Here is a 24,508-nt window from a genome sequence, read left to right on the forward strand (position 1 = left end):
CACCCAAGCGCCCCTCTTTTGGGTTCTCTACATAGAATATCAAGTCATCTGCAAAGAGTGAGTTTGTCTTCTACTTTGCCAATTTGGGTGCTTTTGTTTTTTATTTCTTCTTGTTGTCTCACTGCTGAGACTAGGACTTCTAGTACTGTGACCACCAGTGGTAAGAGTGGACATCCCTACTGTGTTCCTGATCTTAGGGGAAGAGCTCTCAGTTTTTCCCCATTGAGGATGATATTTTCTATGTGGTCTTTCATATACATCCTTTACAACATTGAGGTATGTTCCCTCTTATGTCAAGAAAGGGTGCTGTATTTTGTCAAATGCTTTTTCTCCATCTATTGAGAATATTGTGTGGTTCTTATCCTTTCTTTATTAATGTGGTGTATCACATTGATTGATTTGCTGATGTTGAACCACCTCTGCAGCCCAGGAATAAATCCCACTTGGTCATGGTGAATAATCTTTTAAGTGTACTGGTTGATCTTATTGGCTAGTATCCTGTTGAGAATCTTTGCATCTGTGTTCATCAGGGATAATGGTCTGTAATTCTCCTTTTTGGTGGGGTCATTGTCTGGTTTGGGATCAAGGTAATGCTAGCCTCATAGAGTGAGTTTGGAAGTTTTCCTTCCATTTCTATATTTTGGAACAATTTCAGAAGAATAAGTATTAATTCTTCTTTATTTCAAAGACATAAATAATACTCATCTATTTATTTATTCATTCTAGAAATATAGATTGAGTTCTTAATTTTGCAGGACAAAAAATTATCTTAATTTGATACAATTAAGTCCTGATATCTCTATCTGAAATCTTCATAGGAAACTCAAACTTAGAGTGTTCGAAAATGAGCTCTTGTTTTCCCATCTAAAATAGTCTCATGCTGCTGGCTTCTTCATACCCAGAAAATTAAAAATAATAATAATAATAAAGCTAAATTGAAATCTTGTCATTCCTCAAGTCAAAAGCCTTCACTGGCTTTCTATCTGGCCCAGAATAACATTTAGAATTCCTTACCATGGCCTACAAGGAATCACATGGGCAGATGTCTGGCCCATCTGCCTCACTGACATTCTCCCTGCAAATGCACACCCATTCCTACTGTCCTCTTGTATCACACAGTCTCAATATTCCGAGTCTTTATCTTCAAGATGACTTAGCCTGGATCCTCTCCTCAAATATCTGCCTGGCTCAGATTTTCTTTTCTGTGAGGCTGTTGCCCAAATGTCACCTTCACAGGGAGCCTTCCCAAGCACCTATGCTAAACAGAATCCCACCATCACTCTCTATTTCCTTATTCTGTTTTAATGTTTCTCCAAAGCACTTATCATATGATACACAATGTATTTATTTATTTACTGCTCCTTCCTACTAGAATGTAATATATATGTGAAAATGAACTCTGTTCCTTACTACTTTATCTCTTCCTAGGAGAAAACTTGCACATAATAGGTTTGCAATATACATTTTCTGATTAAGTATTAAATGAGGCATTGGGTTAGACATAATTTGTATCAACAGTGCCTGATTGTTTTATGAATTATACATTTAATTCTGTATTGCCATACAAGCTTGAGTATCTAAACTCTGCAGCCTACATCAGTGTTTCCCTAACAGATATATCACAAAAAGATATATACTATTGTGGCAGTTACTTATAAGTACCCCCAAAAATTTAGTTGGAAAAACCCTGCATATCCTACACTATCCCACTTGGAAGCTTCACAATGCATCTTGTTCCATGAAGAAAAGTCCTCAGATTCTTACATAAATTAATTTTAAATCAAATAAAACACCTTTCTGAAATTAATTTGAGTTGTGAACACTTTTTTCTTGGTATACCCATGTGATAACCATCTTCAACAAACCACCAAAGCTTTAGTCCTAAGGCCTGGCTGAGGCCATCAGTTTCCCAAGCAGGGAACACTCACAGCTACCCTGGTGAGTTCAGCTCTGAGTTCCATTGATGGTTACGGCGGTTCAAGAATCAATCCATTTCATTTTGATCCAATCAGGAAATTCATAAAGAAGAATCAACCAATCATCTTAGTAAAAAAACCTATAATTGTGAGGAAAAAATGGCAACCACATCATTTATATTGCCGATACGTAGGCACAAAGTTCCCTTTTAAATTTGCCCACTTCCTCCTACCCACAAGTAATCTGATCTATTTTCAATGAAAAGTACCCCTGTTCATTATATTCCAGATCCACCATATGGGGAATTGAAGGCATATTCTACTTTCAGGCATCTACTTTATGCTTAGAAAACTCTACACAATTCTGAATGTCACTTGTAGTAAGAGAATGCATGACAGAATAACCACGCTGCCTTAAAAGAGGTTTCTAATCATCTTGATTTAAAAAAACCCTCAGCCTCCATACAAATAACAGGTTTAAGTCCTAGCCTAACATTCCTCTCACTGGAATATTTCTGAAAACAACTTTCTAGATATGACAGCTCAGCTTCCCCACAGTGAAAGAATGTTTCCAGGACTTTAATATTTTAACTCCATAGTTCACATCATTCCTGTTCTCTTGTGCTATAAAAGAGAACAGCAGGTAAGCACCTGGATAAGAAAGCAGGCATCACAAAATCAGGACTGATGCTCATGGTAGGGCCTGAAGATAGACAGGAATCTGGAAATATCGGGCAAGTCACACACTATGGTATTATTTTTTGTCTTAATAGTAAAATACGCTGACAATGATACACATTTCATAAAGCTGTGACTTTGAATTGCAATAATGCAGAGAAAGATCCTAGTATTTTAGAAAACACTCATTAGGTGTCTTAGTATCTTATACCTATTAAATCGTCTCCTGAGGCAGGAAGGATCCCGTTTTGACAGCTTTTCACAGAAATAAGCCACCAAAAAACCAAAACCAAAACCAAAACCAAAAAAAAAACAAAAAACCCAAGAACAAAACAAAACAAACAAACAAACAAAAACCCTTAACACCAAACACTACCACCATTTTCACCACAGCTGCCTGGAAACTGGGACTGTATCAACTCTCTGCAACTTGACACCGTCTCTGAATTTTAGGACAGAGATGGAGACAGGAACTGAAACCACCCATCCCTAGGCAACAGAGGAGAATTCACTAGGGACTGCTCACCTAGACATGGTGCCTTCAGTTTGGTTTTCACTGGCAAATTTTTTATGCAAATAAAAATAACTTTGCATCACAATTTTAACTACTGCAAAGTCAGTCCTAAATTTGAGTTAAAAGTATGCATCCAGGACCTGCGGGCAGTGGTGCAAGGGGACCCTGGAATGGTACTCCCTCCCCAGGGGTATGGCTCCAGGGATAACTTAAATCACTCCCCACATTGTAATATCGGGAACAGGAGCAGGCTCAGGTCATCCAAGAAAGAGACAGTTACAGCCTTGAGCTTCCTGGAAAAGGAAAAGGACTGGCAAAGAGAGGCCAGGTTCGTGCGGAAAGAGTTTGATGCTCTAACAGGAGATAGAGCATCTCCTGCAGCCTGCTCCTCCCTTGGGCAGGCGGCTAGAAAATGCAGAAGAGCTTACTGGTCCCCACTGCCACTGACCTGCAGATGCAGCTGCCTTGACTGACCTCTTTCAGCTCCATGCACATGGTGGCGATGCCTGGAACTCTAACACACGCCAGAATAGGAGACCCCTGTATCTCAAACACTGGGAACTGATGGTTGCCCTGAAGAAGTGTAAGAGAATGGAGAACGCCACACTAGAGAAGCAGGGCAGGGGTGAAGTATGCCCGCAGCGACGCTGTGTCCTACTCAGGTATTTACCCTTGCTCCTTTCCTTGTGCCATGTGCACGCGGCCACCTTGCAGCACAGCGTTCTTCTGCTCCCGCCACCCTCTGAGAGGGACACAGGGTTTCTTCCTTGATCCTCTTCAGCTACTAGGCATGCAGTTTCTTGGGAAGATTTTTTTTTTTTAAGCTATAGTGTTCTATTAGGCCAAACAGTATAACCTCCTATCTTAGCTGTACAGGAAGATTTGTTTTTAAGAAAGTCAACTATAGTTGACCCTGGCTACCAGTAATTTTTCTGTTTTTTATCAATTCCTAAATTTCTGTTTTCTCCTCAAATTACTTTTCTCTCTCCTACAATTATATTTAGAAGTTGACAGGTAATGGATAGAATTGCCTAGTGAACCTGTACCCCTGGGGATAAAAATATATGTTTATAAAAAATAAAAAATTAATTAAAAAAAATAAAAATAATAAAAAAAAAAAAGAATTGCCTAGTGATAACAGAAAACAATAATATTATGAGTTTCACGCTGGTGTGAGTCTCTCTCTCACCAAAAGGAAATAACATTTCTTGTATCCAGTTGATATTTTGGATATGTTTGGAATTTGGTTTGTGTCTGTATTTAGTAAGCATGTAGTATTTATTAGCAATGACATAATAAAAAAAAATACTTGCCATTTTAAAGGCAAAAAAAAAGTATGTGTCCATAAAATATTTATTTTAAAAAACATCTTCCTGCTGAGCAATGACCACCCTTAGCACTGTGACTACGGTCTTGAAATGTTATTTTCCACTAAGAGAAAGCCAAGTTTCTCATAAAAATGGATGATTTCATGTCTGGGGGAAGGAATGTAGAGGATGAAACTGGAACCATTCCAAATAGCAAGGAAATTATCAAATGCTTCGAGTCATGTCAAAAATACTCAGAACTCAACTTATAGAGTCTTTTTCTGGTTTAAAGTGATATTATTTGAGCTTTAATATGAAGAATTTCAATGTGTTAACACTCACCAAATATCTTTTAATCCATGAGTTTATAATGTTATTATAAGAACTATTGAGCTACCTTCTGAGAGTTACAGAGAACAAATTCATGAATGTTGATAAGCAGTAAGTAAATTAAAAGACTCAAGACTCAAGTATATATCTTGCATTTCTTAAATGAAATGGTATAGGTACAAAGAGGAAAAAATCTCTTAATAAAAGTATCTCAGCTGATAAATGATAAGGAAATTATATAATATCACCATCTTGGAACCCAGTTAATTAATGGATCTAGTCATCAAATAACCACCAGTGGCTACTAGCATCACAAAAAAAGAAAAACTGTGTGACAGAGTTATACAGCTGCTAGGTAATGAAATTCTTACTAATGAAAATAAGTCACAAGATTATTCATTTTGAATAGAATAATGGCTTTTGAAAGGGTTCATAGTATAAGAAAAGCTAGAGATAAAATTATGTATTAAGAAAAATTACCATAATTTAAAAATACCAAAGATAGAAAAAATATTTTTAAAAATTCCAGAGAAAAAGAACAAATCTCCTACAAAGGAGGAAAAATCTGATTTACCTCTTGTTTCTCAGTAGTAACTTTTGATACAAGAAGACAGTGGAATAGTATTTTTTATCTATTTTTTTAAAGTATTTGGAATCTAAAATTTTTATCTAGCCAAATACTCTTTTTTAAAAATATTTTATTTATTTATTTGACAGAGAGAGATCACAAGTAGGCAGAGAGGCAGGCAGAGAGAGAGAGGAGGAAGCAGGCTCCCTGTCAAGCAGAGAGCCCGATGCGGGACTCAATCCCAGGACCCTGAGATCATGACCTCAGCTGAAGGCAGAGGCTTAACCCACTGAGCCCCCCCGGCACCCCAGATAGTCTTTTCTATACAAGAACACTGTAAGAATATTCTACCCTGAATATTCTATCACTGAAAATACTCACAAAGAGGTCCTTAAACATAGAGTAAATGCAGCCAAGTGTTGCCAGAGATATGAGAAGGGAGAATCAAACATTTTAATAAAATTTATTGTTTTATAAAATGACCTAAGACCTTAGTGAAGTTTATTCTTGTCTCAGAAAAACCTAAGACCAAAGAAATTTTCAAAGCAATGTATATCTAAAAGTTTAATTACAGACAACAGCAATGTGGAGCCAGGGCAGGGATGGGGGAGGGGACTAAGAATGTGCTAACATTGCTTGTCTTTTTAAGGAGAAATATAAAGACATTGATAAGTGTCTTACTTATTCCTTGTGCTTCTCAAATATTCTATTTTTACCATCTTCTGATCATATGGGATGATTTTACTTCTCAGTCCCTGAAGTTAAGTGGAGTCTTGTGGCTCATTCTGGCCAATAATAGGTGACCCGTGTCACTTTCAGGTCAAAGTATTTAATACCAATAAGAGAACCTCCAGAGCTGCCTTTCCCTAACAATTATTGCCATTATTCCACATAGTGGCTACTTCATCTGTTTTGGCTGCCAAGTGAGGAGAATTGTAATGTAGAACCTAGCCAACTAGAAATTGATACATGGCATGAGAAGGAAACATTTTGGTTTGTTTTAGTATAATTGTTTTTCACTGTATAATACACACTATCTTGATTAAGACAATGTCTAAAAAAATTAGTAAGGCAATAATCACAAGCATGAATCTGAGGTTAAGAGTACCCACCCTAAGCCAAAAATAGAATGTAACTTTTTAAAATAAGAAAATATTATTATTAACCTAATAAAGAGCAGGAAGCAATTTTTAAAAAGAAATAAAATTGAAAAAGAGTACAATGAAAATATGAAACAAGATAACAATGATAACTCAATATAAAATTATCACAATAAATAAAAATGGGTTGAACTTACTATTTAAAAAAACAGAGACCAAAGAAACCTTCAAGTTGGATCAAAGGGTGTTGTCTCTAAGAGACATGTAAAACAAGTAGAAACATCAAAAAATGTTGAAAGAGGGGTACCTCTTCTAATGAGTAATAAACCTATTGTTTTTTTCCCCCTAAGTTTCCTGATGGTTATTGCTGGAGGCATCTTGCAATCATATGGGCCACAAAGACCGGTCCAGACAACATTGGTTCCAAAAGGGGAGATGTCTCTGTGGATTTGCAGCAGGCCCATGTGAAATCCCAAGGCATGTCGAGTTGATAGCATCACTATTGATAGGCTAAGACCAACACAAAACAGGGGAGTAAATAGAGAAAACTTATTGAAAATGACTCAGATGTGTAATTTGAGTGCCTGAGTATATACTGAATTCATTTACTTAAATGGGGAGCACTAAAAGAGGCAGTTTTTTGGTAAAATCTAGGGTCTCATTTTAACATTTTAAACTCTTATTGAAGATCTCCAAGTGAAACAGCCACCTACTTATTTGGAACTCAGAACAAAGATCAGACTAAATGGAAATTTAAACATAAGAACAGGAAGTCTGATTATACATTGCAAATTAGTGTCTTTCAATAGGATTGCATTTTACAAGCTAGTAATAAAAAAATCCTCCTCAGGGGTATCTGGCTGGCTTAGTCAGTGGAGCATGCAACTCTTGATCTCAGGGTCATGAGTTTGAGCCCCACAATGGGAAGAGAGCCTACTTTAAAAACAAAACAAAACAAAAAACCCCTGTCAAATTTCCATTATGTAAAGCTTTGGTGACTCACAGGAAAAGAGGAAGATTCATTCCCTTACACTTCATCACGTGTTTGTTAGTCTACAAACTTGTATGTTTTTACAAACTACCAGAACAGAAACCTCTCACAGATCACCTTACTCCTCTTCTCTCACATTTATTCTGTCTCATGTGTTTTAAGATTAAAATCTAACAGCATGGCTCTGACCCTTTAATGATAACTCTCTTCAAACCTCCTAAATATATTCACTCTTCTCTGTGCACAACTTTAAGAAGGAAAACTTTGCATTCTCAGAGTTTCCTAATGTTTGCTTATTTTATCTATTTATAGGTTTATGTATTTTTTCAATGTTCATCCTGTTCAAATGTAAGAGTTAGTTTATTTACATTTTTTTAGTGAGATCTACACCCAATGTAGGTCTTAAACCCATGACTCCAAGATCAAGAGTCCCATACCCTACAGACTGAACAATCCAGGCACCTCAGAGTTATAGCTGAAAGCAGGGACTGGGGACGCCTGGGTGGCTCAGTTGGTTAAGCGGCTGCCTTCAGCTCAGGTCATGATCCCAGCGTCCTGGGATCGAGTCCCACATCGGGCTCCTTGCTCGGGGGGAGCACGGAGGGGAGCCTACTTCTCCCTCTGCCTCTGCTGCCACTTGGCCTGCCTGTGCTTGCTCGCTCTCTCTCTCTGGCAAATAAATAAATAAAATCTTTAAAAAATATAAAAAATAAAAAATAAAGCAGGGACTGTTATGGGGCACCTGGGTGGTTCAGTTGGAGACCAGGAGGCAAACATATACTTCAAGAATAGGAGAAGGAATGAGGACTTCCAATTGCTTGGGTCCAGTTCACAGGGCAACCAGTGGCCACACATCCTTTTGATGATCTCCTCTAATAAAGAAATAAAGACCTTTTCTCCAACAAAGAAATAAAAATCTTCACCAATGGGGATCCTGGATAATGGAGGAGCCCAGAGTCCCTGCTGCTTCATCTCTTTCCTAAGACTGGAGTTGTCCTCTGTGATGACACTTGTCCTCAGGGGGCCAATCACTGCTGTGCCCCATTATCCAGGATCAGGATGCTACAGCACCTTGTTATATACAGACCAGAGCTACTGCTGCTCTACCCACTGGGTATCATGTCATGCTTTCACTGCCACTATGAGTGTGAGCTGTAGGGTTCTGACCCCACCCTGGGGCTCCTGTTCTCAGCTCTAACCAGTCATTACCAGGACTGTACTGACACTTTTCTGCAACCCACCCTATGTTTGGACATGTCACTGATGGGCCACCACCAGGGATGTGCTGTTGCTCTCCTGTTATTGCTCTGGACTTTGACCCACCATGCCCAGTCTGTGCTGAACAAACCTGAAGTTCAACAGAGAAATAAAAATAATTTTTAAAAAAATTCTGGGACTGAAACATACAATGAATAAAATCAGAAATACAATAGTGCGCTTCAACAGCAGCCTCAATCAGGCAAAAGGAAGAATCAGAGAACCTGAAGACAGATCTCTTGATATTATCCAGAGGAGAAGAAATCAGAATGAAAAAGAAAAAAGAAACCCATGTGAATGAGTGAACTCATAAAGAAATTCTATCCACATTATGGAGTCCCAGAAAGAAAAGATAAGGAGAAATGGATAGAAAATTTATTTGAAGAAATAATGACTATAAACTACTCAAATCTGGGAACACATATGGACCTAAAGGACAAAAAGCTCAAATGTGTCCAAACAGATTGAGCCCAGAGATCTACACTGAGACACATTATAATCAAAAATCAAAAAAAGAGAATTTCAAAAGCAGCAAGGGAAAAAATGTTCATTTGCATACTCCCTAGTATCCCAATAAGGTTATTGGCAGATTTGTCTCCAGAAACCTTGCAGGCTAGGAAAGACTGAGATAATATATTCTAATGCTGGAGACAAAAAACAAAATCGTCAGCCCAGGATACTTTTCCTGGCAAAGTTGCTCTTCAGATGAAGAGGAGATAAAGAATTTCCCAGACAAGCAAAAGCTGAGGGAATTTATCGCCACTAGATATGCCTCATAATAAATACCAAAGAGAGTTTTTCAAGCTAAAATGATAGAATGTTAATTAGTATCATGAAAACATATGAAAATATAAAATTCACTGGTAAAGGTAAATATATGATCAAATTCAAATTATTCTAATACTGCAATGGTGGTGGGTAAATCACTTTGAACTATAGCTATTAGATCAAAGACAAAAATGTTTATAGCTACAATATTTAGTCAATGGATATACATTATTAAAAGATAGAAATTGGCACATCAACAACATAAATTTCAAGGGGGCAAGTAAATGTATAGAACTTTTTTATACAATTGAAGCTAAATTATTATCAGATTAAAGCATACTGTTATAACTATAAGATGTCTTATGAAAGCCACATGGTAATCACAAAGCAAAGGCCTATAATAGGTATACAAGTGATGAAGATGAAGAATCAAAGTATACCATTACAAAAAATATTCCACTTACAAAGAAAAATAGCAAGAGAGGAAGAAACAAAAGAACTACAAAATAATCAGTAAACAATTAGCAAAATGGTAATAGTAAGTCCTTACTTATCATAATTATTCTAAATGTAAGGGGTTATGGGTGCCTGGGTGGCTCAGTTGGTTAAGTGTCTGCCTTTGGCTCAGGTCATGATCCTAGGGTCCTGGGATCAAGCCTCACATCGGGCTCCAGAAAGCCTGCTTCTCCCTCTATCTCTGCTTCCCAGCTCCTGCTCTCTCTGTATCTTAAATAAATAAATAAATAAAATCTTTTTAAAAATAAAATAAATATAAGTAGTTAAATTCATCAGTTAAAAGATAGAGAGTAGCTAGATAGATTTTAAAAACACAAAACAAGACCCAACTATATGCTGCCTACAAGAGACTAACAAATTTTAAGGACACCTATAGCTTAAAAGTAAAGGGATGGAAAAAAATCATTCCATGCAAATGGTAACCCCAAGAGAACAAAGTAGCTATACTTTTATATAAGACAAAATATGTGTTAAGTCAAAAATGTAACAAGAGACAAAGAAAGTTGTTATAGATGATTAAGGGATCGATTCATTAAAAGGACACCATTATGAATTATATGAACCCAATATTGGAGTGCTGAAGTAGATTACACAATCATAAATGTATCTGAAGTTAAAAATAGACAGCAATATGATAATTGTAGGAATTTTAATACTCAACTTTCAAAATTGAATAAATCATCCAGACAAAAACTCAATAAGGAAATAAGTAATTTGAACTACTAAGATTCTGATTGATTTCACTTCTGTTCACCAATTTCAATTCTGCATGAAATTCTAAAATAGAGAGGTAAGTCCCACACCAAAAAGCAATTCTCCAACACCAGCAGAGAGTCCTAAAATCAATTCTAATATGATCTAACTGGAGACAGTGTCAGCTCTCACTGCCCTTCTCCCCAACCCAAACTTCAAATGCAAGTTTTTTTTTTTTTTTAAAGATTTTATTTATTTATTTGACAGAGAGAGATCACAAGTAAGCAGAGAGGCAGGCAGAGAGAGAGAGAGGAGGAAGCAGGCTCTCTGCTGAGCAGAGAGCCCGATGCGGGACTCGATCCCAGGACCCTGAGATCATGACCTGAGCTGAAGGCAGCGGCTTAACCCACTGAGCCACTCAGGCGCCCTCAAATGCAAGTTTTAAGTCCAAGTTATCACCTGTGATTCTGACTGACTGGCTATAGATCTGAAGTTCCCATGATCCCCTCTTTGGACTTGATCAATTTGCTGGAGGTGCTCACAGAACTCAGAGAAACATTTTGCTTACTACGTTACCAATTTATTATGGAAGTATAGCTCAAGAACCACCAGATAAAAGAGATGCATGAATAGGGCAAGATATGAGGAAAGGACACAGAGCTTCCATGTTCTTCTCCAAGCACACCACTCTCCCAAACCTCCATGTTTTCATCAAGCCAAAAGCTCTCTGAGGCCAGTCCTTTTAGGTTTTTATGGAGATGTCATTGATTAAAGTGATTATATCACTGGCTACTGGTGATTAATTCAAACTCCAGGTCATCTCCGCTCCTTCAAGGTCAGGGGGTGGTGGGCACTAAAAGTTTCAACCTTCCAATCACATGGCCAGTTTTCCTTGTATCCAATCTCCATCCTTAGGTGCTTTCCAAAAATCACCTCTTAAATATACCAAAAGACACCTATCTATCTCATTTTCATCACTTAGGAAATTTCAAGAATTTTAGGAGAAAGAGACCAATATGTATTTCTTATTGTAAATCACATCACCATTACACTTTAGATGAAATGGACCTAAAGACATATACAGAACATTTCACTCAAAATCATCAGAATACACATTTTTTTAAGTGCACATGGAATAATCTCCATGTTAGAACAAAAAACAAGTTTTAACAAATTTGAGAAAACTGAAATCATATCAAGTATCTTTTCCATCCACAATGGTATGAAACTAGAAATAAATAACAGGAAGAAAGCAAGAATATTTATAAATATTTGGAAATTAAACAACATACTCTGGAACAACTGATGGGTCAAAGAAGAGATCAAAAGGGAAATAAAAAACTATCTGTGAACAAAGAAAAATGAAAACACAATAAATCAAAACTTATAGAATGCAGCAAAAGCAGTTTCAAGAGGAAAGTTTATGATGAAAAATACTTACATTAAGAAAAAAAAAAAAGATCTTGGGATGCTTGGATGGCTCATTCCGTTAAGTGTCTGCCTTCAGCTCAGGTGATGATCGCAGGGTCCTGGATCGAGTACCACATCAGGCTCCCTGCTCAATGGGGGACCTGTTTCTCCATCTGCCTTCCACTCCCCCTGCTTATGCTCTCTCACTCATGAATAAACAAAAAATAAAATATCAAAAAAAAACTCAAATAAACAACCTAACCTAATACCTAAGGAACTAGAAAGAAACTAAGCCAAAGTTAGCAGAAGTAAGAAAGATTATAGCAGAAATAAACTAAATAGAGACTAGAAAGACAACAGGAAAAATAAATAAAACTAAGAGCTGTTTTTTGAGAAGATAAATAAAATTGACATTACCCACAAAAAAAAGACAGATGGCTAAAATTATGATCAAAAGAAGATACATTACAACTGATACCACAGAAATACAAAGGATCATATGAAACTATTCAGAATAATTATACACCAGAAGTTAGATAACATAGAAGAAATTGATAAATGCCTAAAACACACAACTCATAAGACTGAATCATGAAGTGAGAAAATTTTAACAGACCAATTTTTTTTTTTTTTTTAAGCTCTCAAAATGCTATCCTCCTGTGGAGTTAGCACAGAAATCTTTATTCAGTGTATTAAGGGGCAGGGAGCTGGCATGTACATTAAGAAACTCACCCATGTTCTATCACTTAGGGACTTTGGCTCATTATACAAGTTAACAGACTAATATTAAGCAAGGAGATTTGATAATTAATTTAAAATCTCCCAACAAAGAAAAGCCTAGACAGATGGCTTCATAGGTGAAATCTACCAAATATTTAAAGAGCTAATACTAATCCTTCTCAACTCTTCCAAAAAATTAAAGCCAAAGGAACACTTCCAAACTCATGTTATAAGGGCAGCATTACCCTAATACCAAAGCTAGATAAGGACACTGAAAAAAAAAAAATAACAACCAAAATTATAGGCTAATATCCTTGTTAAGCATAGATGTAAATATCATCAAAATACTATCAAACCAAATTCAAGAGCACATTAAAAGGATCGTATAGGGGTGCCTGGGTGGCTCAGTGGGTTAAGGCCTTTGCCTTCGGCTCAGGTCATAATGCCAGGGTTCTGGGATCCAGCCCCACATCGGGATCTCTGCTCAGTGGGGAGCCTGCTTCCCCTTCTCTCTTTGTCTGCCTCTCTGCCTACTTGTGATCTCTGTGTGTCAAATAAATAAGTAAATAGATCTTAAAAAAAAATAAAAAATAGAAGGATCAGGTGGAACTCATCCCTGAGGTGCAAATATATTTAAAAACACAAATCAATAAATGTAATTAACATATTACAGAATAAAAGAAAAAATCATATGATTATTTCATTTATATAAGAAGAGACATTTTTTTAAAGATTTTACTTATTTATTTGACAGGGAGCACAAGCAGGATGAGTGGGAGAGGGGAAGCAGGCTCCCCGTTGAGCAAGGAGCCCAATGCAGGATTCGATCCCAGAATCCTGGGTTCATGACCTGAACTGAAGGCAGATGCTTAACCAACTGAGCCACCCAGGCACACCCCCAAAAAATTTTTGACAAAATTCAACATGCTATCTAGATAAAAACTTTCAAGAAATTAGGTATCGAAGAAATTTTACTCCACACAATAAAGGCCATGTATGACAAGCCAAAGCTAACATAACACATAATGGTGAAAAGTTGAAAGCCTTTCCTCCAAGATCAGAAAAAAGACAAGAATCCCCACTCCTACCACTTCTACTCAACGTAGTATTAAAACTCCCAGCTAGAGTAATAGGCAAGAACAATAATAAAAAAAAATTAATTAATTAAATTAAAGGCAACCTAGCCAGGAAGGAAGAAGTAAAATCATCTCTCTTTGCAAATGACATGATCCTATATGTAGAAAACCCTAAAGACTCCACCAAAAAACTACTAGAACTAATAAATGAATTTTATAAAGTTCAGGATACAAAACTGACATATAAAAATCAGTTGCATTTGTATACACTAACAACAAACTATCTGAAAAAATTAAGAAAGAAATCTTATATACAATAACATCAAAGACAATAAAACTTAGGAAGAAATTTAACCAAAGAGGTAAAAGAGCTACACTGCAAACTCCAAGACCTTGATGATAGAAAATGAAAAAATAATAAATGGAAATATATCCCGTGTTCTATTTGGATAGGAAGAATTAATATTATTAATGATTCCAAAATGATTACAGCCTATACTACCCCAAATGATCTATGGATTCAATCCACTCTCTTGAAATTCTAATGGCATTTTTTAAAAGATTTACTTATTTATTTATTTGAGAGAGAGAGCAGGGCAAGGGGCAGATGGAAAGGGTGAGAAATCCTCAAGCAGACTCCACATGGGGAGCCAACGTGGGGCTCGATCCCAGGACCTTAAGATCATGACCTGAGCTGAAACCAAGAGTTGGATACCTGACTGAGCCACCAAGGTGCCCCTACAATGGAATTTTTCAAAGAAACAGAATAAACTATCCTAAAACATGTATAAAGCTATAAAAAAATATATCCAAACTAATTCTGAGAAAGAAGAAAAACACTGGAGACACCACACTTCCTGATTCTAGTTATATTACAAACTATAGCTAAAAACAGTATGGTACTGGCAGGAAAACAGGAACATAAACCAGTGGAACAGAGTAGATAGCCCAGATATAAATCCATGCATATATGGTTACCCAATATTTGTCAAGGGTGCCAAGAACACACAATGGAGAAAAGATAGTCCCTTCAATAAATGGTCTTAGGAAAACTTAATATCCACATACACAAAGGTGAAACTGGCCCTCTATGTTCCATACTCACAGAATTAATTTGGAATGGATCAAAGACTTACCTGTAAGACCTGAAACCACATAACACCTAAAACAGGGGAAAAGATCCTTGACATTGGTCTTGGCAATGATTTTTTTGGATAAGACAGCAAAACACAGGCAACAAAAGTCCAATACAGAAGTGGGACTACATCAAACTAAAGAGATTTGAACAGCAAAAGCAACCTATAGAATGAGAGAAAATATTTGTAAAACATCTATCTGAAAAGGGGATAATATCCAAAATACATAAAGAATGGATACAACTCTGAATCGAAAAAGCAAATTTTAAATGAGCAAAGGATCTGAATAGACACTTTTTCAAAGAACACATACATATGGCCAATAGGTAGGGAAAGGTGTTCAACATTTTTAGTTATCAGGGAAATGCAAATCAAAACTACAGTGAGATATCACCTGATACCTGTGAGGATGGCTATTCTTGAAAAGACAAGGGATAACAAGAATTGGCAAGGGTGTGGAGGAAATGGGATCCTTTGTACACTCTTGGTGGGGATGTTAAGTTGGTATAATGTTTATGGAAAACAGTATGGCAAAAAATTAGATATTGAACTACTCTATGATCCACTAATCCCACTCCTAAATATATATTTGTAAGAACTGAAATTAGTGTCTCAAGGAGATATCTGCACACCCACATTTACTGCACCATTACTCATAAATGTCAAGATATGAAAACAACCTAAATGTCCTTTATTGTATAAAAGGATAAAGAAAACATGGTATATATACAATGAAATATTATTCAACCATGAAAAAGTAACACCTGTCCATTGCAACACATGGATAAATCTGGAGGACATTAGTGAACTAAGTGAAAGAGATCAGACAGAAAAAGACAGATACTGTATGGCATTACTATTATCACTTATATGTGGAATTCTTTTTAAAAACAATTTTATAGAAACAGAGAATAGGGCACATGGGTGGCTCAGTCAGTTAAACATCTGCCTTCAGCTCAGGTCATAATCTCAGGGTCCTAGGATCGAACCCCATGTTGGGCTCCCTGCTTGGTGTGGAGGCTGCTCCTCCCTCTCCCTCTGCCACCCCCCCCATTTGTGTGGTCTCTCTCTTCCCCTCTCTCTGTCAAATAATAAAATCTTTTATAAAAGAATAAAAAACAAACAGAATATATCGGTGAATGCAGAGGCTGGAGGGAAGGCAAATTGGGTGATATAGTTCAAAGATACAAATTCTCAGTTATAAGTTAATGTACAGTTGGTGACTATAATTAATAATTCAGTATTTCTTACTAGAAGGTTGCTAAGAGTAGCTCTTAAAAATTCTTACCATGCACCCTTTAAAGGGTTTATTATGTGTGGTGATGGATGTATTAATTATCTTACCCTTAGTAATCATTCCACAATGTATATGCATATCAAAATATCACACTAGTCTTTAAATATACAATTATGTTTGTCAGTTATTCCTCAATAATTTATTTAATTTCTTTTCAGTGTAACAGATTTCACTGTTTATGTACCACACCCAGTGCTCCATGCAATATATGCCCTCCATAATACCCACCACCAGGCTCACCCAACCTCCTACCCCCCTCCCCGTCAAAACCCTCAGATTGTTTTTCAGAGTCCATAGTCTCTCATGGTTCACCTCCCCCTCCAATTTCCCTCAACTCCCTTCTCCTCTCCATCTCCCCATGTCCTCCATGTGATTCCTTATGCTCCACAAATAAGTGAAACCATATGATAATTGACTCTCTCTGCTTGACTTATTTCACTCAGCATAATCTCTCCCAGTCCTATCCATGTTGATACAAAAGTTGGGTATTCATCGTTTCTGATGGAGGCATAATACTCCATAGTGTATATGGACCACATCTTCCTTATCCATTCGCCCGATGAAGGGCATCTTGGTTCTTTCCACAGTTTGACGGCCGTGGGCATTGCTGCTATGAATATTGGGTTATAGATGGCCCTTCTTTTCACTACATCGGTATCTTTGGGGTAAATACACAGTAGTGCAATTGCAGGGTCATAGGAAAGCTCTATTTTTAATTTCTTAAGGAATCTCCACACTGTTTTCCAAAGTGGCTGCACCAACTTGCATTCCTACACCAACAGTGTAAGAGGGTCCCCCTTTATCCACATCCTCTCCAACACACGTATGTTTCCTGTCTTGCTAATTTTGGCCATTCTAACTGGTGTAAGGTGGCATCTCAATGTGGTTTTAATTTAAATCTCTTTGATGGCTAGTGATGATGAACATTTTTTCATGTGTCCTCAATAAGTTTTTTAAGAAAAGAATCCAAATTGGGAAAATAGACAGAACCAGGCAAAGTTACTAAAAATGGTAGCCAATTAATTTTTAAAAGGCTTGTTTTAGCATTTTAAGAGCCATCATAAGGTCAAGAAAGAAAATAAAACATGTAATCTATATTTTGAATTCTATTTGGTCAAAGAGGACAAAATTACAGTAGAAAATAGAAAAGCTATTTTGAAGGACATTTGTTTAAAAAGCTGCATTGGAAGTATTGCAGAGATTTCTCCATTTCTTTTTTTTATAGATTTTTTTGAAAGATTTTATTTATTTATTTGACAGAAAAAGACACAGTGACAGAGGGAACACAAGCAGGGGGAATGGGAGAGAAAGATGCAGGCTTGCTGCTGAGCAGGGAGCCCGATGTAGGGCTTGATCCCAGAACCCTGGGATCATGACCTAAGCTGAAAGCCAATGCTTAACAACTGAGGCACCCAGGAGCCCCACAGATTTTTTTTAAAGATTTTATTTATTTGAGAGAAAGAGAGGAAAAGAGAAAACATGAATGGGGGAAGGGGAGAAAGGAGTAGCAGAGGGAGAGGGAGAAGTAGACTCCCCACTGAGCAGGGAGCCCAACCTGGGACTCAATCCCACGATCCCAAGATCATGAACTGAGCCAAAGACAGATGCTTAACCAACTGAACTACCCAAGCACCCGAGATGTCTCCATTTCAAGCAAGAATTTACACAATAAACTACAATGAAACAGCCTGTGAAGGGTGGAATGGAAATGAGAAACACTCAGGCTTCTCCTAGGACTATCAGCTCTTCCTTCTATCAGGTCTACAAAATAAAAAGTCACAATCCCCTCCATCTAACCATTCAGGAAACCAGTTTCCTATGAGTCTGGAGCATGGAAAGTTTGCAAACTTTGGCAGTACTGAGAAGTCCATACTGCCTATTTTCCCATTCTTTTTCTTCTTGAATGGCATTCTTCCTTTACTGCCATATCTTCCCCCAAACTTCACTACTTTTTTTAATTTTTCTTCTCCCAGAATTGTTTTTTTAATCTTCCTAATTTCTCATAAGCTCAGTTATTTCTCTAACTTCATCTTTTTCTAACCAATTATCATGCTCTGATATCTACTACAGTACTCATATTATCTAATTATATAATTCTTTCACTTATTTGCTTACTTTATAGAATATCACTCTTGGAATCAACCTCATTTCCTAATCCTCCATTCTTGGTTTTACTTCTACCCTCTTACTGAAGTGAAAAAGAAAATAAGTTCTCACTTCCACTCTGAGGTTATTCTTCAAGAAACATTGTGTTGATGAGGCATACCAGGAACCTCTTATGTCTGTTTCTCTGATGTTTTTATCCAGGAAACCTGGATTTATTCAGAAAGGCTAGGTCTTAGTCATCATACTCTTAAATGCTGGAGAACTTCAGATATAAAATTCACCTCATAAGAAGTAAGAGGGGTGCCTGGGTGGCTCTGTCATTAAGCGTCTGCCTCCAGCTCAGGTCATGATCCAGGGTCCTGGGATCAAGACCAGCATCAGGCTCTCTGCTCAGTGGGAAGCCTGCTTCTCCCTCTCCCACTCCCCCTGCTTGTATTCCCTCTCGCACTGTGTCTCTCTCTGTCAAATAAACAAATATTTTTTTAAAAAAAGAAGAGCTAAAGTACCCCCAAATTTAAAAGCTTTTCATTTACAATCAGAAAAATGTAAACAAAAGAACATTCAAAAATAATAAAAATGTTAAGGACTTCTCCAAATATGTTAAAATCATTTACTGGGTGTTTCCCATTAAGTTTCTCTATTTAATTACCATGTTAGGTCTTTCAAAAGACAAGCATGTATATGACATGAAGGTAATTCATTCATATGTCTTCAATGTATGAACAAACATTCACATCTAATGCTATTCTTAAAACTTTCTTCATGGTAAATTTTCAGTGAGGTTGTACCCATTAAGTAAATGTCTTAGAAGGAAACACAAGTCATTTTAATATAGAAAGATAAGCAACAGCTCAATTTTACAGGTATGAATTTAAAAGGAAAGAATAGCATGGGACCCATGGATATTTTATATATTTTTTTCCATGGATATTTTATAGTATGGGATATGTTTATAAGACTAGAATTCTTGAAGTTTCAAGAACCTGAGAAGATTGTTAATCAGTATTCATGAGTCACAGTTAAGATGAAGCACACGTTGGAAAAATATTCCACAATTTTCTTGGCTAAATCACAGTAGAATTTCCAAAACAAGAAAGGGTGACACAAAAGTTGGAATGTGAGAAGCAAGTTCCCTGTCTTCAATATTAGTAACTCAGTGAGGCTCTCTATATCATCCTTATCCCAAATCATTGATCAAAGCATATTCTTTTTTTTAATTTTTTATTTAAATTCAATTAACATATAATGTATTATTGGTTTCAGAGGTACAGGCCTGTGATTCATTAGTCTTATATAACACCAGTGCTTATTACAACACATGCCCTCCTAAATGTCCATCACTCAGTTACCCCATCCCTCTACCCTCCTCCCCTCCAGCAACCCTCAACTTGTTTCCTATGATTAAGAATCTCTTACGGTTTGTCTACCTCTCTGATTCCATCTTGTTTCATTTTTTTCCCTCTCTTCTCCTAGGATCCTCTGTTTTTTTTCTTAAATTCCACATATCAGTGAGATCATACGATAATTATCTTTCTCTGACTGACTCATTTCACTTAGCATAATACCCTCTAGTTCCATCCATGTCACTGCAAATGGCAAGATTTCAGGTATTTATAGCTGCATAATATCTCATTGTATATATATACACCACATCTTTATACATCCATCTGTCAATGGACATCTGGGCTCTTTTCATAGTTTGGCTATTGTGGACATTGTTCCTATAAACACCGGGGTGCAGGTGCCCCTTAAGATCACTACCTTTGATTCTTTGGGGTAAAAATCCAGTAGTGCAATTGCTGAGTCATAGTGTAGCTCTATTTTCAACTTTTTGAGGAACCTCTATGCTGTTTTCCATAGTGGCTGCGTCAGTTTGCATTCCCATCAAAGCACATTCTCAAGGAAGTAATATTAAATAAACAGAGACTTGAATAATATGAGATTTTGTTTTCTTGATGGAACTTTTAAAATGGAAGAAGAGTTAATGATAAAATGAAAACTCAGGAACAAGCTAGAAATAGTACAAATTCCTTCAGGGTTCAGTGAGAGCAATAGTTTATTCACGAAAGAGGAAGAGCAGATACTGCAATGTCACTTTCAGTTTTCAGGTCCTCTTGGTAATGGAAGATATAATAAACCAAGGCTTGAGAATAATTTAAGGTCTGAACAAAAGAGCAAAGACATCTACTACATCAAGTCATGTAAGTAATAGACCAACTAATAGTCCCAATTTACAACTTGCTCACCTATTCTTCATGCTCTTTTATTTTCTATTTTCTATTTTCAAGTGCAGTTGACACAAAATGTTACATTAGTTTCAGGTATAGATTTGCCCTCTGGGTGCTGAGGGGAGGGGAAAAACTAAAAACAGGGGCGATGCTAAAAGAAAAATAAATGAAAATAACATAAAAACATGGGCAAGGTGCCAAATTAATATAAAGCAAGAGCAGACCTAAATGTTGCCTCAAGTCACAAATGGAGACATCAGAGAATCTTTAGACTCTGCCCAGGTACAAGTACAAAAACAAAAAATCACAAGAGAAAATCCTAGATAGACTGGCAGATATGGAGGGAAAATGTATACATTGTTCAAACATTGAATTGTGTTCCTTGTTACTTGACCCCCTTTGGGTAATTTCTTTCCTGGTGTATAACCCTGCTGCTCCTAAAGTATAATCTATGAATCAATAAATTAAATTACCCAGAGTTTCTGTCCTCAGAAAACATCTCTGGATTCCTCAATAAAGATGTGTACCTGCTAATTAGAGGAAAGATCAAATTTTCTTGCTCAACAGTTTGAATTGACAATAGCAAGTGGAATCTAAAACTGCACCTAGAAAATCTTCTTGTAACATAAATTAGACATTTAAAAAATACACAGAAAGTATGAATTTCTGTTCACTCAGTTGTACAATAAACATTAAATCTTCTTTTTCCTGAATCAATTTATTTTTACTGTTTAACCACATGCCATTGGATGAGATTTGAAGAAATGTGACCTTGGTTATGTCAAGATTCTTCTCTGCCACAAAAGACATATCAAGTCTCCTCTAGTGGGTCAGTACCAAGATACTGAGAGTTCAAACAAGTTTTTCCACATGTAAACTATTTTGAGCTTAAAGCAATCAAGACCCATCAGATTCAAGAAAAAATTTTACCTCTCCCTTAACTGCCCAGATTTTAGAAAGAGGGCCTGTCCAGAAAGAGAAATATCACCAGTGATAGCTACAAAGAATATGGGTTAGGTATGATAAACTGGGGTTGTGGGGGGGCTTGGTGAGGCCTGGAGATCAAATTCCTCTCTGTGTCACATGGTCACTGCACGGCATGGCAAACATTTCTTTACCACATATTTGCTCTTCCCATTCTGTGAGTTGTCTTCTTCCCTTTTGAGGTACCAGACCCTTACCACCTTCCCCTTAGCTCAGAATGACATATAAGCCTCAACTGCCTGACTGCTGGTGGGTTTTCTATTTTTGTGGGGTTGCCATATATACATAATTAAATGTTTTCCTCCTGTTAAACTGCCCTATATTAATTTTATTATTAGACCAGCCAAAGAACTAAGAAGGGTCAAAAAAATTTTTTTCTCCCCAACAATATTCAGAGGCAAAAAGCTAAGGGGAGCCAGGCGCATGCTCTTCGTCCATTTCTCTACCCACATGACCCTCTGAGGCCCATTGATTCTCAACTCCTTTTGTTGTGTGATTTACACCTTTTGTTATGTCCTTTTAACACATTCCCTCTTTTCTCAGAAAGTCTATTTTAATTTCTACTTTCCAAAATCCCTATAATTTTCTTAAAGGTTATGATTTGGAAAACCAGTGCTAGGAAGTCTAGTAAGCTACTGCTTCTTCAGCTCTGGCACTTACTTCCCTGGCTGCAATGCATTATAAAATTAGCTTGCTGCCAGAATGAGAAGGAAGCAAAAATTCCTACAAATAGGAATGCATATTTTGACCTCTGATCAGGTATTTTTTTGCTGTTCTCCCACTATGAACATTCTTTTAATCAGCAATATTTGTCCATAATTAAGAGCTCACTATAACTCAAGATAACCACCATAATTTGGGTTCCTGGGTGGCGCAGCTGGTTGAGTGTCTGACTCTTGATTTCAGCTCAGGACATGGTGTCAGGGTCATGGGATCGAGCCCCTTGTCAAGCTCTGTGCTGGGCATGGAGCCTCCTTGAGATTCTCTCTCTCCCTCTCCCTCTGCCCCTCTTCCTGCTTTTGCACAACTGGACTCCCTCTTTCTCTCTTAAAAAAATAAAAGGGGTAACCACCAGGTGTCTGGTCCCCAGCCAAAAAAATCTATGTGTAAGCTGGCAGCTTAGCTCTCTTGTCAGCTCTGCTGAGCCCTTGATAACACTCAACTAAAATTCAAACGTATATTAGTTCCCTAATGCTGCTATAAAGAATTAACACAAACTCTTGTGACTTAAAACAACATAAGTTTATTATCTTATAGCACTAAAGATCAGAAGTTTAGAATGAGTTGGCAGGGCTGTGTTCCTTTTGTAGCTCTAGAGGTAAATCCATTTCCTTGCCTCTTCCAGCTTCTAGAAACCATGTACATTCTTTGATTCATGGTCCCTACTTCCATCTTCAAAGCAAGTTGTATAGTATTTTCAAATCTAACTCTGACCACTATTTTTGTCATCATATCTCCTTCCCTGACTCTGATCCCTCTACTTTTTTCTTGTAAGTTTTCTTTAGTCCATTAAGCCCACCCAGATATTCTAGGATAATCTATCTCAAAATCCTTAATTTATTAGTATCTGTAAAACCTCTTATCCTATTGAATGTAACATATTCACAGGTTTCTGGGCTTAGAGTGTGAACGTCTTTGGGGGCCCATTATTCAGTCCACTATATGAAGGTTCAAAATATCTTCTTGTTCCAGTAAAATATTAGATGTCTAAACTTCCATATCCAGTCATTTGCAGGCATAATAAATTAGACCAGCCATTTTGAGGAAGACAACTATAAAAACCTAAATGAAATGTATTTTTTTAATATCTTTAAAACATCAATGGCTTCATCAGAGATTAATTGCCCATATAGTTGTGGGTTTATTTCTATGTTTTCTATGGCTGTCCCATTGATCTAGGTGTCTATTTTTGTGCCAGCACCATACTGTCTTGATCACTACAGCTTTGTAACATAACTTGAAATTCAGAATTGTGATGCCTCCAGCTTTGCTCTTCTTTTTTCAAGGTTGCTTTGGCTAGTCAGCATCCTCTGTGATTTCACACAAATTTTAGGGTTGTTTGTTTTAGCTCTGTGAAAAATGTTGTTGGTATTTTAATAGGGATTGTATAAATCTATAGATTGCTTTGGGTAGTATGGGCATTTTAATAATATTTATTCTCCCAATTCATGAGCTTGGAATACCTTTGCATTTCTTTGTGTCATCCTCAATTTCTTTCATCAATGTGGGTTTGTTTGTTTTTTTACAATTTATTTATTTGTTTTAGAGAGAAAGCATATACAAGCAGGGGGGAGGGGCAAAGGGGAAGAGAGAGAGAGAATCTCAAGCAGATTCCCAACAGGGCCCAACATGGAGTTTGATCCCACAACCCTGAGATTATGACCTGAGCCAAAATTAAGTGTCAGATGCTTGACTGACTGAGCCATCCAAGTGCCCCTCATCAATGTTTTCTAGTTTTCAGAGTATAGATCTTTCACTCTTTAGTTAGATTTATTCCTAGATATCTTTTTGGTTTTGGTGCAATTGTAAATAGGATTGGTCCCTTAATTTCTCTTTCTGCTGCCTCATTTTTAGTGTTTAGAAATGCAACAGATTTCTGTATGTTGATTTTGTACCCTGAGACTTTACTGAATTTGTGCATCAGTTCTAGCAATTTTCTGATGGAGTCTTTCAGGTTTTCCATATAGTGTCATGGCAGCTGCAAATAGTCAAAGTTTTATTTCTTCCTTGCCAATTTGCATGCCTTTAATTTCTTCTTTTTGCCCAATTGCTGTGACTAGGTCTCCCAGTGCTCTGTTAAATAACAGGGGTGAAAGTGGATGTCCTTGTCTTTTCCTGATCTTAGGGAAAAAGCTTAGTTTTTCCCCATTGAGTATGATATTTGCTGTGGGCTTTTCATATATGGCCTGTATT

The 24,508-nt window shown here is 36.9% G+C and overlaps 1 protein-coding gene across 4 annotated transcripts in view; it reads right to left on the reverse strand.

Annotated features, from left to right (window-relative positions):
- NECAP1 (NECAP endocytosis associated 1) overlaps positions 1-24,508 on the reverse strand; it is a 93,042-nt gene that overhangs the window by 25,389 nt on the left and 43,145 nt on the right. The window contains exon 9 of one of the 4 annotated variants that reach the window (XM_059184720.1): positions 12,069-12,254. The exons of the other annotated variants lie outside the window; for them this stretch is intronic. The gene's annotated coding sequence lies outside the window, so the exon portion shown is untranslated. Of the gene's footprint in view, positions 1-12,068; positions 12,255-24,508 lie in introns of those variants that run through there. 4 annotated transcript variants of the gene reach the window in all.

Source organism: Mustela lutreola, chromosome 8, assembly GCF_030435805.1.
Source record: "Mustela lutreola isolate mMusLut2 chromosome 8, mMusLut2.pri, whole genome shotgun sequence".
Classification (NCBI taxonomy): domain Eukaryota; kingdom Metazoa; phylum Chordata; class Mammalia; order Carnivora; family Mustelidae; genus Mustela; species Mustela lutreola.